General features: G+C 48.5%; 2 protein-coding genes across 12 annotated transcripts in view; one reads left to right on the top strand and one right to left on the bottom strand.

Moving 5' to 3' along the window:
- MACROD1 (mono-ADP ribosylhydrolase 1) overlaps positions 1-13,785 on the bottom strand; it is a 202,398-nt gene that overhangs the window by 136,400 nt on the left and 52,213 nt on the right. The window lies entirely within an intron of this gene.
- The window catches only part of FLRT1 (fibronectin leucine rich transmembrane protein 1), a 35,529-nt gene continuing 23,564 nt past the window's right edge, over positions 1,821-13,785 (top strand). Inside the window, exon 1 of the mRNA XM_026688377.2 lies at positions 1,821-1,926. The gene's annotated coding sequence lies outside the window, so the exon portion shown is untranslated. The remainder of the gene's footprint in view (positions 1,927-13,785) is intronic.

Genomic DNA, 13,785 nt, shown 5'->3' on the forward strand with positions numbered 1-13,785 from the left:
GAAGAAAACACCCCCCTCCCCTTGTCTGAGCACCAGAAAGTCTCCCTTAATCAGAGAAAGCCACGCTAAGTCTCAGGTAGGGAAGTGCCCAGTATGGAGGGGAATAGCAGCTGCATGTACAGCTAGTCCTCAACTTAAAAACATTCCTTTTAGTGACCGTTCAACGTTACAATGGCACTGAATTAAACGTGACTTAGGGCCATTTTTCGCACTCACAACCGTTGCAGTGTCCCCATGGTCACGTGATCAAAACTCAGACGCTTGGCAACTAGGATGTACTTATGACGGTTGCATTGTCCCGGGCAGGGGGGAGAGAGGTGACGAGATCCCTTTTCGTGACCTCCTGACAAGCAAAGTCAATGAGGAAGCCAGATTCACTTTACAACCATGTTACTAGCTTAACAACTGCAGCGATTCACTCAACAACTGTGGCAAGAAAGGTCGTAATCTGGGACAAGACTCTCCCTTAAGTGTCTCACTTAGCAACTGGAATTTTCGGCTCAATTGCGGCCGTACGTCGGTATCTTTCTCCATGTTCAAAACTCCCTTGTCCATAGAGGGTTAGTCCGAATAAACCACAGGAGGAAATTCTGGTAGTCCTTGACTTTATGGCCACAACTGGGGCCAGAGTTTCCGCTGCTAAGCAAGGCAGCGGTGAAGCGAGTCGCATTTGATTTTATGGCTCTTTTCGTCATTGTTGTTTAACTCGTCAAGTGGTGCCTTGGTGGGTGGAAAGATTCAAACTCAGCCTCCGTTGCTCTCTGACGGGGCCCAACAAGGACTTTTAGGGGGGGCCCCAAACTGGTCTGAAATTGCAAAGTGTCGTCCCCGTCCCTCGCCCTCCCCTCCATCTCTTCCAGCAACTGTGAAGCAAGGCCAGTGGGATGCTGGGGCTGATATTTCTTGGTAGCCATTGTCACTCCATTGCAACCTTTGATCTGCCAGGCTCAACGCTTCTGCCAGCATTAACCCCCCACCCCCACCCCTTCCACACCTCCCCCCACTGTGCCATGCCATCCCTCCTCAGCCTTCTGCCCCTCCTCCTCCCTTCGCCTCTAACCACTTTGTCCAAATGGCTTTTGCAGGTTTCCAAAGAAGAAGAAGAAGAAGAAGCTGCGCCTGGCCAGGGAGAAAGGATTTATCCTATAGCCGGCTCCCAGAGGGAATCCTTTGATCGTTTGGTGGATCGGGCGGGTGAGGATTTTTTGTTTTTGTTTAAAAAAAGGAGTAAGACTTCCTTTTCATCGCCGTCAACAACAGGCCCACCCAGCCTTGACAAGCCAGCTCTGGGGAGGGGGCTGTCCAGAGGCCCTTGCGGCCAAACCTCTCGGATGAAACCAGAAGGGAAGGAAGGCGCCTTCTGGGATCTTTTCAAAGCTCGTTGGGAAGTGACCGACTGTTGCTAAACCACCGCCGGATGAAAGTGCTGAAGTCTTTGGGGAAGAAAGGGCAGGGAAGGAGAAACCGAAGGCCCGGCCCAGATCGAACCAGGATCCGTTCGGATCTGGGCTTACACTGCTGCTCAACTCCACAGGATGGCCACCGATGATGTTTAGCTAAGATGGGAGCCCAACAGCCTTCTGGCTCAGGTCGAGGGATCTGAAAGCAGATCCCGCCCGAAAGAGAAGACAGCCGAAAGAGAAACGCTTGAGGAGCCGGGGTCACCCCACTGCCCCTTCTCGACACGCGTCTTAGGGTGGCGTCCACCCAACCCCAGGAAGATTTGGGAGTTTATCCCCGGCCAGGAAATTGGGGACACTTCGGAGCGTGGAAAGCAGATCGTTTGGCGAAAGGGAGTTGAGCTGCCCTGGATGGTCCAGAGGAGAAAGACCGACCCGTGAAAAGAAGCAGCCGGATTGGAGGAGGAGGAGGGAGCCTCACCTCCACCTGTCGGCCTCTCTCTTTTTTTCTGCGCCTGAGAGACAGGTAACAGCAAAAGAGGGGCTGGGCCCACCATCCCAAACTAGCGGGGGCTGCTGGTGTACAGCTCTGGGAGTGCTAATCCACCTTTTCCATAAAAAGGGGGCCACGGGAAAAGAGAAACGGTGCTTGGGCAGGGTGGGGGAAAGGACAATATAAGGTACTCCTTGACTTACAACCGTTCGTTTAGTGTCCATTCGAAGGGGCACTGGGAAAAAAAGGGGGGGAATTTATGAACCAGCATCTCCACGGTTCGCGTGATCAAAATTCGGACGCTTGGCAGCTGGCTCAAACTTATGACGGTTGCACTGGAGGTCACGTCATCCGCTTTGGCGACCATCCAACAAGCAAAGTCGGTGGGGAAGGCGGAGTCACTTCATAAGCTTCATAATTGCAGCGATTCGCTTAACGACGGTGGCCAGAAAGGTGGTGAATTGGGGCAAAGCTTGCTTCGCCACCGTCTCGTTTAGCAAGTGGAACTCTGGGCTCAATTGCGGTCGTAAGTCGAGGACTACCTGTAAAAAGGGAAGGTTGAGGAGAGGGAATCTTTGATTTTGGGGCAAGTGGGGTGCTTAAAGCTTCGTCTGGGTTGTATCCTGGTTGTAAGTGTGCAGCCGGTGGAGAGGGGCCAGGAAGGTTTGCTTCCTTGCTGCTCAAAGGGAGAACTTTCCAGAAGGCTTGCTTGCTCCGAGGGGAAGGGGATCACAACAACCAACCCAGCCCAGATAGTTCACAGTTTCTGCTCCTGGTTGTAGGAATGGGCTGTAAACCTTGGCTTTCAAACGAGGCCACTTCTTCATTCCTGAAAAACGAATCCGATAATGGCAGCCAGGCAGCCAAAGGCATGGCCAATCCTTAGAAATCCCCAGGGGTGTGGGATTCTACCGGTTCGCACCTATTCGCTAGAACCGGTCGTGAACCTTCTAAGCAGTTCGGGGAACCCATTGTTAGAAGAAATTACAGGGCTAATCCTGTAAAGGAAGGCAGGAAGGAAACATTCTGGTGTTGCTTACAGAAACTGCCTCTCTGTTAATCCTTATTACATTCTTGGCAGGACTAGACTTCCTGTCTCAGGAACTTCTCTGGAGTTTTTTTTCCCCTCCTTTGCTGGTACTTTGCTTGTGTGGAGTGACCATTCAAAGTTACAATGGCACTGAAAAAAGTGACTTATGGCCATTTTTCACACTTACGACTGTTGCAGCATCCCCACACTCATGAGAGGCCAGGCGAGGAGATGTGTGCCTCGATGTGAGTGATATTGAGTTGGCCATGACCACCGTCACGCCCACCAACTAAACCACGCCCACAGGACCGGTTGTTAAAAAAATTTGAATCCCACCCCTGGAAATCTCTACCTGAATTGTAGCTCGCTTTACACCTTTGCCACTTACTTGATGCACACAGAGGGTCCTGTCCTCCCCCCCCACGACTCCATCAGCACAGAAAACAGCTCATCTGGAAATGGAGATTAACCCTAAAACCCAGGTCAGATTTCTTCTTGAGTCTCCTTCTCCCTGATTGCCACTTCTTCCAACTGGCACCTAAATTACAGGCAGTCCTCGACTTACAACAGTTCATTTAGGGGCCATTCCAGAGGTGGTATTCAGTCGGTTTGAACCAGTTCTAGAGAACCGGTAGATGAAATTTTGAGTAGTTCGTAGAACCGCCAATCCCACCTCTGACTGGCCCCGCCAACCCCATCTATACTATGCCTCCCATTGAGTCCCAGCTGATCGGCTGGGTCTCCTTTGGTTGCCCTGCACAGGAGAACAGAGCTGGAAAGCAGGTTAGTGGGGTGGAGAGGGAACGGGGATTTTGCAGTAACCCTTCCCCTGCCACGCCCACAGAACTGGTAGTAAAATAATTTGAATACCACCAATGCCTTCCCCCATCTATTCTCCGCCTACCGAGTCCCAGCTGATTGGGTGGGCCTTTTTTGGTTGCCCTGCCTAGAAGAACGGAGCTGGAAAGCAGGTTAGTGGGGTGCAGAGGAAATGGGGATTTTGCAGTGTATCCTTCCCCTGCCATGCCCACCAAGCCATACCAGGCCCACCAAGCCACACTCATAGGACTGGTAGTAAAAAAATTGAATACCACCACCGGACCATTCGAAGTTAAGTTCAAACACACTTATGACCCTTTTTCACACTTACAGGCCACTGCAGCATCCCCATGGACACGTGATCAAAATTCAGATGTTTGGTTCATATTTATGACGGTCGCAGCATCCAGGGGTCATGCGATTCCCTTTTGGCGACCTTCTCACCAGCCAAGTCAAGCTGGGGAAGCCAGATTCGCTTAACAACCGTGTTCCCAACTTCACAACCGCAGTGATTTCCTTAACAAGTGTGGCACGAAAGGTCGTAAAATAGGGCAAAATTCCATTGACAAATGTCTCACTTGGCGACATAAATTTTGGGCTCAATTGTGGTCATAAGTCGAGAGCAACTTGCACCTGAGCCCAACGGGAGGCGCTGCAATTACTGCCCTCAGCCCCTTCCCTTCTATTCCGCCGTGCCTGTCGTCGGTAGCCTCCTTTTAAGAACCAGGAAACTCCGTTTTCCTTTAAAGGCCTATTCTAAAGGCTGCAATCTGCCCTTAGCGCCCGTGAGTAAATTTACAGCAGTTGCTTTATTTATTTATCGAAGTTGAAGGCCATCTATTTCCCCAAAGGCACAATATTCAGCATACAAAAAAAAGCATCGTACGCCAGTGCTCAGCTGTGGGCATTTCTGAGCATGCACGCTAAAGACAGGCATAAAGATTTAGACACCCATCCAAATTTGATGGGAAGCCGTAATTTGCAAATTGTTACGATGGGCCCCAGCGTTCTCTTGCCTAGCGCTGTTAACTTCCTGGATTTCCCCACCAGTCTCTAGCTTCTCTTTTCTTTTTTAAATTTAAGTTTCTTCTCGTTTCTCTTTGCTTCAAAGGGAGTTTGAGCAGGGCAAACTCTTTCTAAGAATAAATACAAGACTGACACTGAGTCATCGCTCTTCATTCAGCAGAGAATTCCAGGAAGTAACTATAATTTAGCTGTCCCAAAACGTCAAAATAACAATTAAGTTTCCCCTCTACTGCGTCTTTCTAGGAGCCGGGGATGCTGAGAGAAACCTGGGTGCTTTGCAAAACCAAAATTTAAGTTTTAGCTGCTTCCTGCTTTTGTGCCTGATGAGAGCGGGCTCTTTTGAACGTGCTTTGCCATAGTCACAGAAACATGTGCGTGGAGTAAGTGTTGGTACTACGCACTGCGTAAGTGAGGCTGTGCTCAACTTACAGCCGTTTGTTTAGTGACCGGTCCAACTTAAAATGGCACCGAAAACAGTGCCTTCCCAACCAGCTTCCCCACGATCAAAATTTGGCAACTGGCCCGTATTTACAACAGTTGTAGTATCTGGAATGGAACAGAAGTTGCCCTCGGAAGTTGTGGGAGCTTCATCCCTGGAGGCTTTCAAGAAGAGACTGGACTGACATCTGTCAGAAATGGTGCAGGGTCTCCTGCTTGGGTGGAAGCAGGGATGGTCTTCAGCAGGTTCTGACCAGTTCTGGAGAACCAAACTTTGAGTAGTTCGGAGAACTGGCAAATACCATCTCTGACTGGAGATTTTACAGTGTCCTTCCCCAACCACGCCCACAGAACTGGTAGTAAAAAAAAATGAATCCCACCACTGGGCAGAAGGAGGGGGTTGGACTAAATGACCTACAAGGTCCCTTCCAGCTCTGTTAATCTGGGTCACATCATCGCCACTCGCGACCTTCTGACAAGTAAAGTCAGGGGGAGAAGCCAGATTCGTTTAACGAACACACGATTCATTTAACAACCATAGTAGATTTGCTCAACAACCGTGGAGAGAAAAAAAAACCGTAAAATCAGGCGTGACTCTGAAATTCTGGTCCCGATTGTGGCCATAAATCAAAGACTAGCTGGAATCTATACTGGCGATTGGGTAAGTATTTGTGTGTGCTCCTACTTTTTGAGGAAACATATTATCTTTTGAAAGTGGCCCACACACTTTGTCCAAAATGTGCGCGGCTTTGATTGCCGTTTGGTTTGTTGTTGTTGGTTCGTTGTTGGTTGGATATGAAGGGCCTTTTTTAATTTTTAAGCCGGAACTTAAGAAATGTGCAAATTCCACAATGCTGTTATCTTCCGACGTACAAAGAAGTGGAAAAGGTTCCCATGGTGGGAATTCACCCCGTTCCAAGCACATATTCCTAGGCTGATGACCACAATTGAGCCCCAAATAGATGTTGCTAAGCGGAGCAGCTGTTAAGTGAGTTTGTGCCCCACTTTACGACCTTTCCGGTGCTTAAGGGAATCACTGCAGTTTTAAACTTAGTCACGCGGTTGTTAAGTGAATCTGGCTTCCCCGTTGACTTCGCTGGTCGGGGAGGTTGCAAAAGGGGAAGATGCGACCTTGAGAAATAAATAGGAGTCAGTTGTCACGCGTCCAGATTTTGACCAGGGGATGCTGAAATGGCCGTAGGTGTGGTAAAGCGGTCCTAAGTCACGTTTTCGGCGCTGTCGTCACTTCGAACGGCCGCTAAACGAAACATCCTACGTGGAGGGCTACCTGTATTAAACCAGCACATGGGAAGAAAGCCGGACTAGCCATGCCAGCAAGCAGGTTTCCCTGCCAGCAGCAGCGACACGGGCTCTGCCTCCTGCTGGATTTATCTGCTTTCGTAATCAATAACAATTACCTCCGTCCGGAGGGAATCTCGCACAGCCGTGGGGCCTGCATCAAAGCCATTAATGCTTCGACAAACCAGGTATTTAGGGCTTCATCCAGACTGGTCCTGGCATCAGCTCCCCCTCCTCAACATCCCCCCCCACCGCTCCCGTCTTTCCGTGGCAGCAGCAGCGATGGATTGGGGAGGGGGAGAAGAGAAAGCGAGAGGCCTTGTCAATGCGATGTTGTGAATAATGCTCCTGGCTCAACATGCCGATAAATCAAAGCCTTATTAATCACAAGGTTTCATTTGCAGGCATGATAATAAATTGGCTGGTGATGTACCTACTCCGCCCCCTGGCCCCTCCCACCATTGATTACCAGTTTATTAACTAACTTCCTTTCCCCCCCTTGCTGGCACACGCGCACACAGGCGCACGCCGCAGACTAACCAAGCAACCCAGATTCCAAAAACATGGAAAACGATCAGATGCCCATACAAAGGGTTCGGTCCGCCTGTCCCAGCTCCCATATTGTGCTATCCGTGTTTGTTTCTGGCTAGTAGTTTTTATTTTTTAAATTCCAGGCTGCTGAGTGGTTACTACAGGTAGTCCTTGATCTACGACCGCAATTGAGCCCAAAATTTTCATTGCTAAGCGAGACAATTGTTAAGGAGAGTTTTGACTCATTGTATGACATTTTTGTCAGAAGGGTTGAGGGACGCAGTTGTTAAGTGAATCCATTGACTTTGCTTGTCAGAAGGTCGCAAAAGGGGATCACACATCAGAGGTGGGATTCAGCCGGTTCTGACCGGTTCTGGAGAACCCGTAGCGGAAATTTTGAATAGTTTGGAGAACCGGCCAATCCCACCTCTGACTGACCCCGCCAACCCCATCTCTTCTCTGCCTCCCATTGTGTCCCAGCTGATCGGCTGGGTCTCCTTTGGTTGCCCTGCACAGGAGAACGGAGCTGGAAAGCAGGTTAGTGGGGTGGGGAGGGAAGGGAAGGGGGATTTTACAGTATCCTTCTCCTGCCACGCCCACCAAGCCATGCCCACAGAACCGGTACTAAAAAAAATTTGAATCCCACCACTGGATCACACGACCCCTGGACACTGCAACCGTCGTAAATGTGAGCCAGTTGCCAAGCGTCTGAATTTTGATCAAGTCACCATAGGGATGTTGCAACAGTTGTAAGTGTGAAAAACGGTCGTAAGTCACTTTTTCAGTGCCGCTGTAACTTTGAACGGTCCCTAAACGAATGGTTGTAAGTCAAGGACTAGCTCAACCTGTAATGGCCCTTGGAATCCAACCCCTTTGGTGTCCCCTGAGTTTGGAAAAGCCGACTTTGGGCACCTTAAAGGGCAGCAGCAACCCCAGGGTCCTCCAGATCGGGATGCAATCCTGTTTATTTCTCTATTTCACACCTGTCCCGAAGATCTGTCACGAAGGGCGATCCAGAATAGATGCTTTTCCCCTTCACTGTCCTTACAACCAGCTGAAGCTGAGAGGACAAGCTAGCCCAAGTCTCCATCAGGGGAGCCAGCTGAATCACGGTGACCTCATGGGAGCAGGCTGATCTGGGATTATGGCTCATATTTCTGCAGGTCCTCCCACAACCTGCTTTTAACCAGACAGCCTGTATCATCATTTCAGAGATATTTCCTTCCCTGAACAGAGAAACAGAATGGCCAAAGATGGGCAAAAAAAAGCAGTGGGAGATTTCCCGCCCGACTTTTGATGTCCCGCTGGCTTCCCCATTGAGTTTCCATGTTAAGAATCTGGCAGGAAGGATTAAAAATCTCCCTTCCTCCCCTTCTCCTCCCCACAGCAAGCAGATAATCTGCTGGATTATCTGCCATCTGCTGGATGGAGGATGGAGTGAGGGATTGCAAGAGTGGCTGGGAAATGTCAAAAATGAAGAACATGTAACTGCAGCAACAGCAAATAGAACTGAAACGGCCACAACGTCCTCAAATTTCATTCCCTTAGGAATTGGGTCCCCGATTTTGGGTGGGTTCTGTAAGTTAGCCCATTTGAGGTACCTGGGTTCAAAAATTGTCGCCCTTGCAATACACCCAGTTTCACTCAGTTAAAGGTTACAGGAACAAGTGTTTTAGAAGCATACAGATAAAGGCTAACATAGGTTGAATTGAGCGAGAAATCAATGCAGATAATGCAGCCTGCTTCCTAAACATCGTCTCTCCCCTTGCAACAAAAGAAAGGGATGGAATCCTAACTTCCCCGTTCCCAACCCAGATGCCCCAGATATGCCGACATTGGATTCCCAGGATTCCACTGGATGTGACTAAGGATTCTGGGAGTTGAAAGCCCTTGCCCTAGGAGAGGATGCCGGTGATGGACATGCTAGCCAAACATGTTTCGTTGCCTTGAGCTCCTCAGTTGTTACTGCATGGGTGCATATCACGTCCTCCCTGAGCTGCTGCCAATTTTCGCTGCATACATTAAAATTAAGTTTAAGCTCTCTGAGGAATCAATAACGTAGAAAAGAGTGGGTGGGAGAATTGGAAAGCAGTGAAATGAAGATTTGGGTTGTTGTTTGTGTTTTAGTCTGGACAGGCTCCCTTTTCTGCTTGGTGTACACTCACTTTTCCCTGCCCACACACGCCCTGACACACACACACACACACACACCGCACGCCCAGGGCTAAGCCTCACCCGCCACAAAGGCAATGCCGCCCTGCGTAAGCTTTAGCATCGCTGCATCCAAGGTTGGAGGTGTTGATGATGGAAGTGTGCGGCTTTGAGTTCACCAAGCGCATTCTTGGAATGAAGCAGATTTCAAATGTGGGGAGAAGGAAGTCGATGGTGCACATGCACATGCATGCTCTCACACAGCCCTTGCACAAGTGACGGGCTGGCATGCACACACTCAACTTGCGTGAGTGGCAGGTCGTCGCGCGCGCACACACAAGTGCTCGCCGGCTCGCCGTGCACACAAGTTGAGTTGCACGTCCACACACTCCAGTCAGCCCCTTGCACAGCCCGATTCCAAATAGGCCACGGCCTGGTCGTTGGGGACCCCTGCTCTAAATGACCACAAGATGGCAGCAAATAGATGTTTTAAAATATCCTCCAGAGGCCCCCTAGTGGTGATCTGGAGATTTGCGGTCCAGATTTGGTGCCCTGAGATAGTAAATAGCATCACACCAATGCAGAGCGACTGGGAACAAGGGAGAAAAAAAATGAGAAGCAGTCCAACTTGCTTGGCTTGCCCAAAAAAAAAAAAAAAATATCTGGGAAAAAGTCAGGATTAGGATGTCAGTCTTGAGCCAATCCAAACCAGAACTGGTTGAGTGAGACTCTGATATTTTTCTAGAGGAATATTTTGGTAGCAAAGGTAGCTATTGCACTTCTCTTTCTCTCCACTACACCCCAAATAAACAAAAGGAGCCAAAAGTGAATGCTTTTGCTAATTTCCTACCTCTGCAACTCCATTCCAAGGAGAGGCAGATACCCACTGATACAGGACTGCTGGGCTCAGTTGTGGTTGTAAGTTGAAGAGTACCTGTATTTGATGATGGTCCATAAGTTATTGTGGTGGGTTCATCACTGTACTGCTTCCCCCCCTCCACACATTTGTTTAAGGGAGAGGCAGAAATTGGAATTCAAAATAATTAAATCCAAGGGAGAATTAAATAGCTTTCCAACTGAGGTCCTCGTTCCATTATTCCCAGCCTCAATCGTTATTTCTGTGTTTTACGTCTCCTCCTTCCTCTTCTTCTTCATCACCCTTTGGGGCTGTCAATTCAGAGAACCTAGCGAAATTGGTATTTTTCTAAAGAGTACAGTACCTGGCGTTTCCAGCTTGTTTGCCAGACTCCAGGGCCTGGATTGTTGTTTTCCGATGTTAATTAATAATTTAATTAATAATGAATAAGGGAGCCATCGATAGTGATTTAATTATTAATGAATGATTAGAGCGGAGAGGCGTTTCCTGCCCAAATGTCCCAGAATGAACTTGGGAGGCTGCGTTTGCTAAGGGATAATGTGATTTATTTGATTTGGGCTTAGCAAAGGCTGGTGGTATAAACCCCGGTTTATGGCTTTGTTCACTGAACCTTGTCTACAGGATTGAAGGCGGTCAGATTAAGACCCTCAAAAAGGGCCACGATAATGGAAAAGACCTCCATGGAAACAGTCCCGAGTCCATCTTTTGTCTTCGGCCTAAGAGATCGTGCAGGTTTCCAAAACAATGCAAAAATCCTGTTTTGCTGCATGCAGAATTAGAAACAGAGTGCACACAAAACACACACAGACACACACAGAGAGACACAAACACACACAGAGAGCCACACACACACACGATACCCTAAAGTCCTAAAATCTCTTTAAAAACTCTCCCTGCATCTGTACAGGTAGTCCTTGACTTACAGCCATTTGTCTAGCGACTAAAGTTACAACGGCACTGGAAAAACAAGTTACTTATGATGGGTCCTTGCACTTAATGACCATGGTCACGTGATGGTCAAAATTTGGGCTCTCGGTCCACCGGCATGTATTTATGATGTTGCAGCGTCCCGGTGTAAGGTGATCGTCATTTGCTGCCTTCCCAGCCGGAACAAAGTCAATGGTGGGAAGCCAAATTCATTTAATGACCGCGTGACTCACATAACAACTGCATCGAGCAATTTGCTTAGCCACTGTGGGAGCCAAAAACACTCATAAAATTGGCCACAAACTCCCTTAAGAACAAGCTTAGCAGTGGCTTGAATTATGGCCACGAGTTGAGGGCTCTCTCTACTTCCCATTTGAAAAGCTCAAGTCGCAAGCAAATCCTGTTATTGGCCCAAACAAACTCACGTTACCTCGTCTGATAATCCTACTTAGGTAAGGGGATCCATGAGGCCTAGAAACTTGATTGTTTTTTGTTTTAAAGGAAAGTGTGTGTGTGGGGGGGGGAGATACAAAATGAATTCACTGACCCATCCACGCAGCCCAGCTGTCAGACAGGAAGACTGCTGAGCCTGGCAGGAAAAAGAGAAAGAGACCAAGGGGCATTTGAGTTTCTGGATTAAAAGAAGACTCAGCACAACAGGGTTTTTCCTTCCTAAACTCAGTGGATCTTTTTAATAACAGCTCCGGTATAAAAGCCCCAAGCAAGCCACACATCCCGGATAATTACGGTCTGGCATCTGACCTGCTTTTGAGAGACAAAAAGGGCAACCTCCCTGCCCGCCCCCGAAGGAAAAATAGGATTATTTACTTCAAACAGATATTATCTTGATTGGAGGCCTGGCACTTCTGCTCAAGGGGGAGAAAATAATGACGTAGCATCCCGAGTTCTCAGAATTTTTTGGAAGGGGCACTAAGAGGAGAGAAAGAGGAATTCGTCTCTCAAAAAGAGAAAATAAGGAACGGAGGGTCACAACCCTTAAACTGGTACTGGAAAAAGAGAGGAGCAGAAGAGAAGCAACCCCTTTTTCTAAGAGGTCCATTATAGGTTTTAGAAATGTTGGGGGTGATTTTAATTATGTGGGGGAATTAAAGGTTGGGGTTTGGGGGAGCTATCGTGTGGTGAATAGTATATGTAGTGTACATATGTGTAGTCATGTATATATGTAGCGTATAGCATAGGGTGATGTGTACACTGTAGAGCCCCTAAACAACATTTTGTACATTAGCCTAGATTCCCTCCTATAGTATGGAAGGCATAATGGAAACGATAGTGGTTTGTAATATATATATAGAACATAGCTGGCTGGGGAATTCTGGGAGTTGAAATCCGCATAACTTAAAGCAGCCAAGGTTGAGAAACATTGACCTAGGAAGTGCCATACTGGGCTTTGTGTGTGTGTGTGTCTGTCTGTCTGTCTGTCTGTCTGTCTGTCTCTCTCTCTCTCTCTCTCTCTCTGTGGTTGATTGTTCTAACTGTCAGAAAATTTATCCTTATTTCCAGGTTGAATCTCTCCTTGGTCAGTTTCCATCCATTGTTCCTTTTCTGGCCTTTGGGTGCCTTGGAAAATAGCTTGACACCCCCCCTCCTCTCTGTGGCAGCCCCTCAAATATTAGAAGGCTGCTCTCCTGTCTCCCCTGGTCCTTCTCTTCCCTAGACTAGCCAGGCCCAGTTCCTGCAACGGTTCAATCTTATCAATCTGAACTTCTGCACAGCCAAACTGATTGGCACTTGGATGGGAAATCCAAGAACCAAATGTTAGGGAGGGAGGGAGTAAAGGGGAGGGAGGGAGGGAGGGAGGGAGGAAGGGAGGAAAACTTCCATCTTATTGCTGAAAAAATGACAGGGATGTTTCTATGCAGAGATCCAGAATCACCATCAGCTTGGTGGGACCAAGTGGCTACGAAGTTTGCAAACTCGAGAGAAAAGAAATTCACCGAATCCCCAGCCTATCTAGCTCGAATGTCGGATTCACACGTACACCTTAAAGCCAGGCTGTGTCCACGCCCCAGCCCCAACCGTGGGCCGCTGTATTAAGACAAAACCACTCCAACCGCTTTGTGGTGGAAAGCAAACTGGGCATTCATCCAAGCCCAAAAAAGCCTCCTGTGCGAGAGATCGCCTGTATCCCTTACCACCGTCTCTCGCACATTTTTCCCCCCCTTGTGCAAAAGCTGCAACTGTGGGAAAGCAGAAGAGGGAGGGGGCTCTTATCCCTGAAGCAGGCCTAGAAGGCACACAGATCCTGTCTGCCAGGGTGCCAGCACTTCCCCGCAGCTGTTCGGGGTAGCACATCAATTTGGGGAACCGCACTAAACAAACTTTCCCGCAGTCCCGGCGCTGTGCCTTCCCCGACGGGGCAGAGTTCCCTCTTCTAACCCGTTTGTTCATCTGGTTTAAGGGCCTTTAGCGCACCAAGCAGGCAGGTTTTAATTGAAAAAAAAAAGGAGAGGGGCCGATACTTTCCTCCATTGCCAGGAAATTAAGGAAGTGACTACTCCTTTCGGATTCTGCCAGGGGCTGTAAGGTGCCACCCACTCAGCCTGGCTCCATACTTAGTGTCTGCTGTTTGGGACAACTCACAGACCTGACAGATGGCTGATCCTATCACGGTATCTTGCCTTCGAGGGGAGGTAAAAACAAACAGATTTTCAGCCAGGTTTATTGGGGTGCCAGTTATTAATTCCTCGGAAATAAAAACAGGGGGAAGCCATAATAAATATGACCCGGCCCCTCTAAATTAAACACCTTCCTATTTGTCATTCTTTTTAATAAT

This window comes from Notechis scutatus, chromosome 14 (genome assembly GCF_049901735.1).
Source record: "Notechis scutatus isolate UNSWTSFEM ecotype Mainland chromosome 14, rNotScu1.2, whole genome shotgun sequence".
NCBI lineage: Eukaryota > Metazoa > Chordata > Lepidosauria > Squamata > Elapidae > Notechis > Notechis scutatus.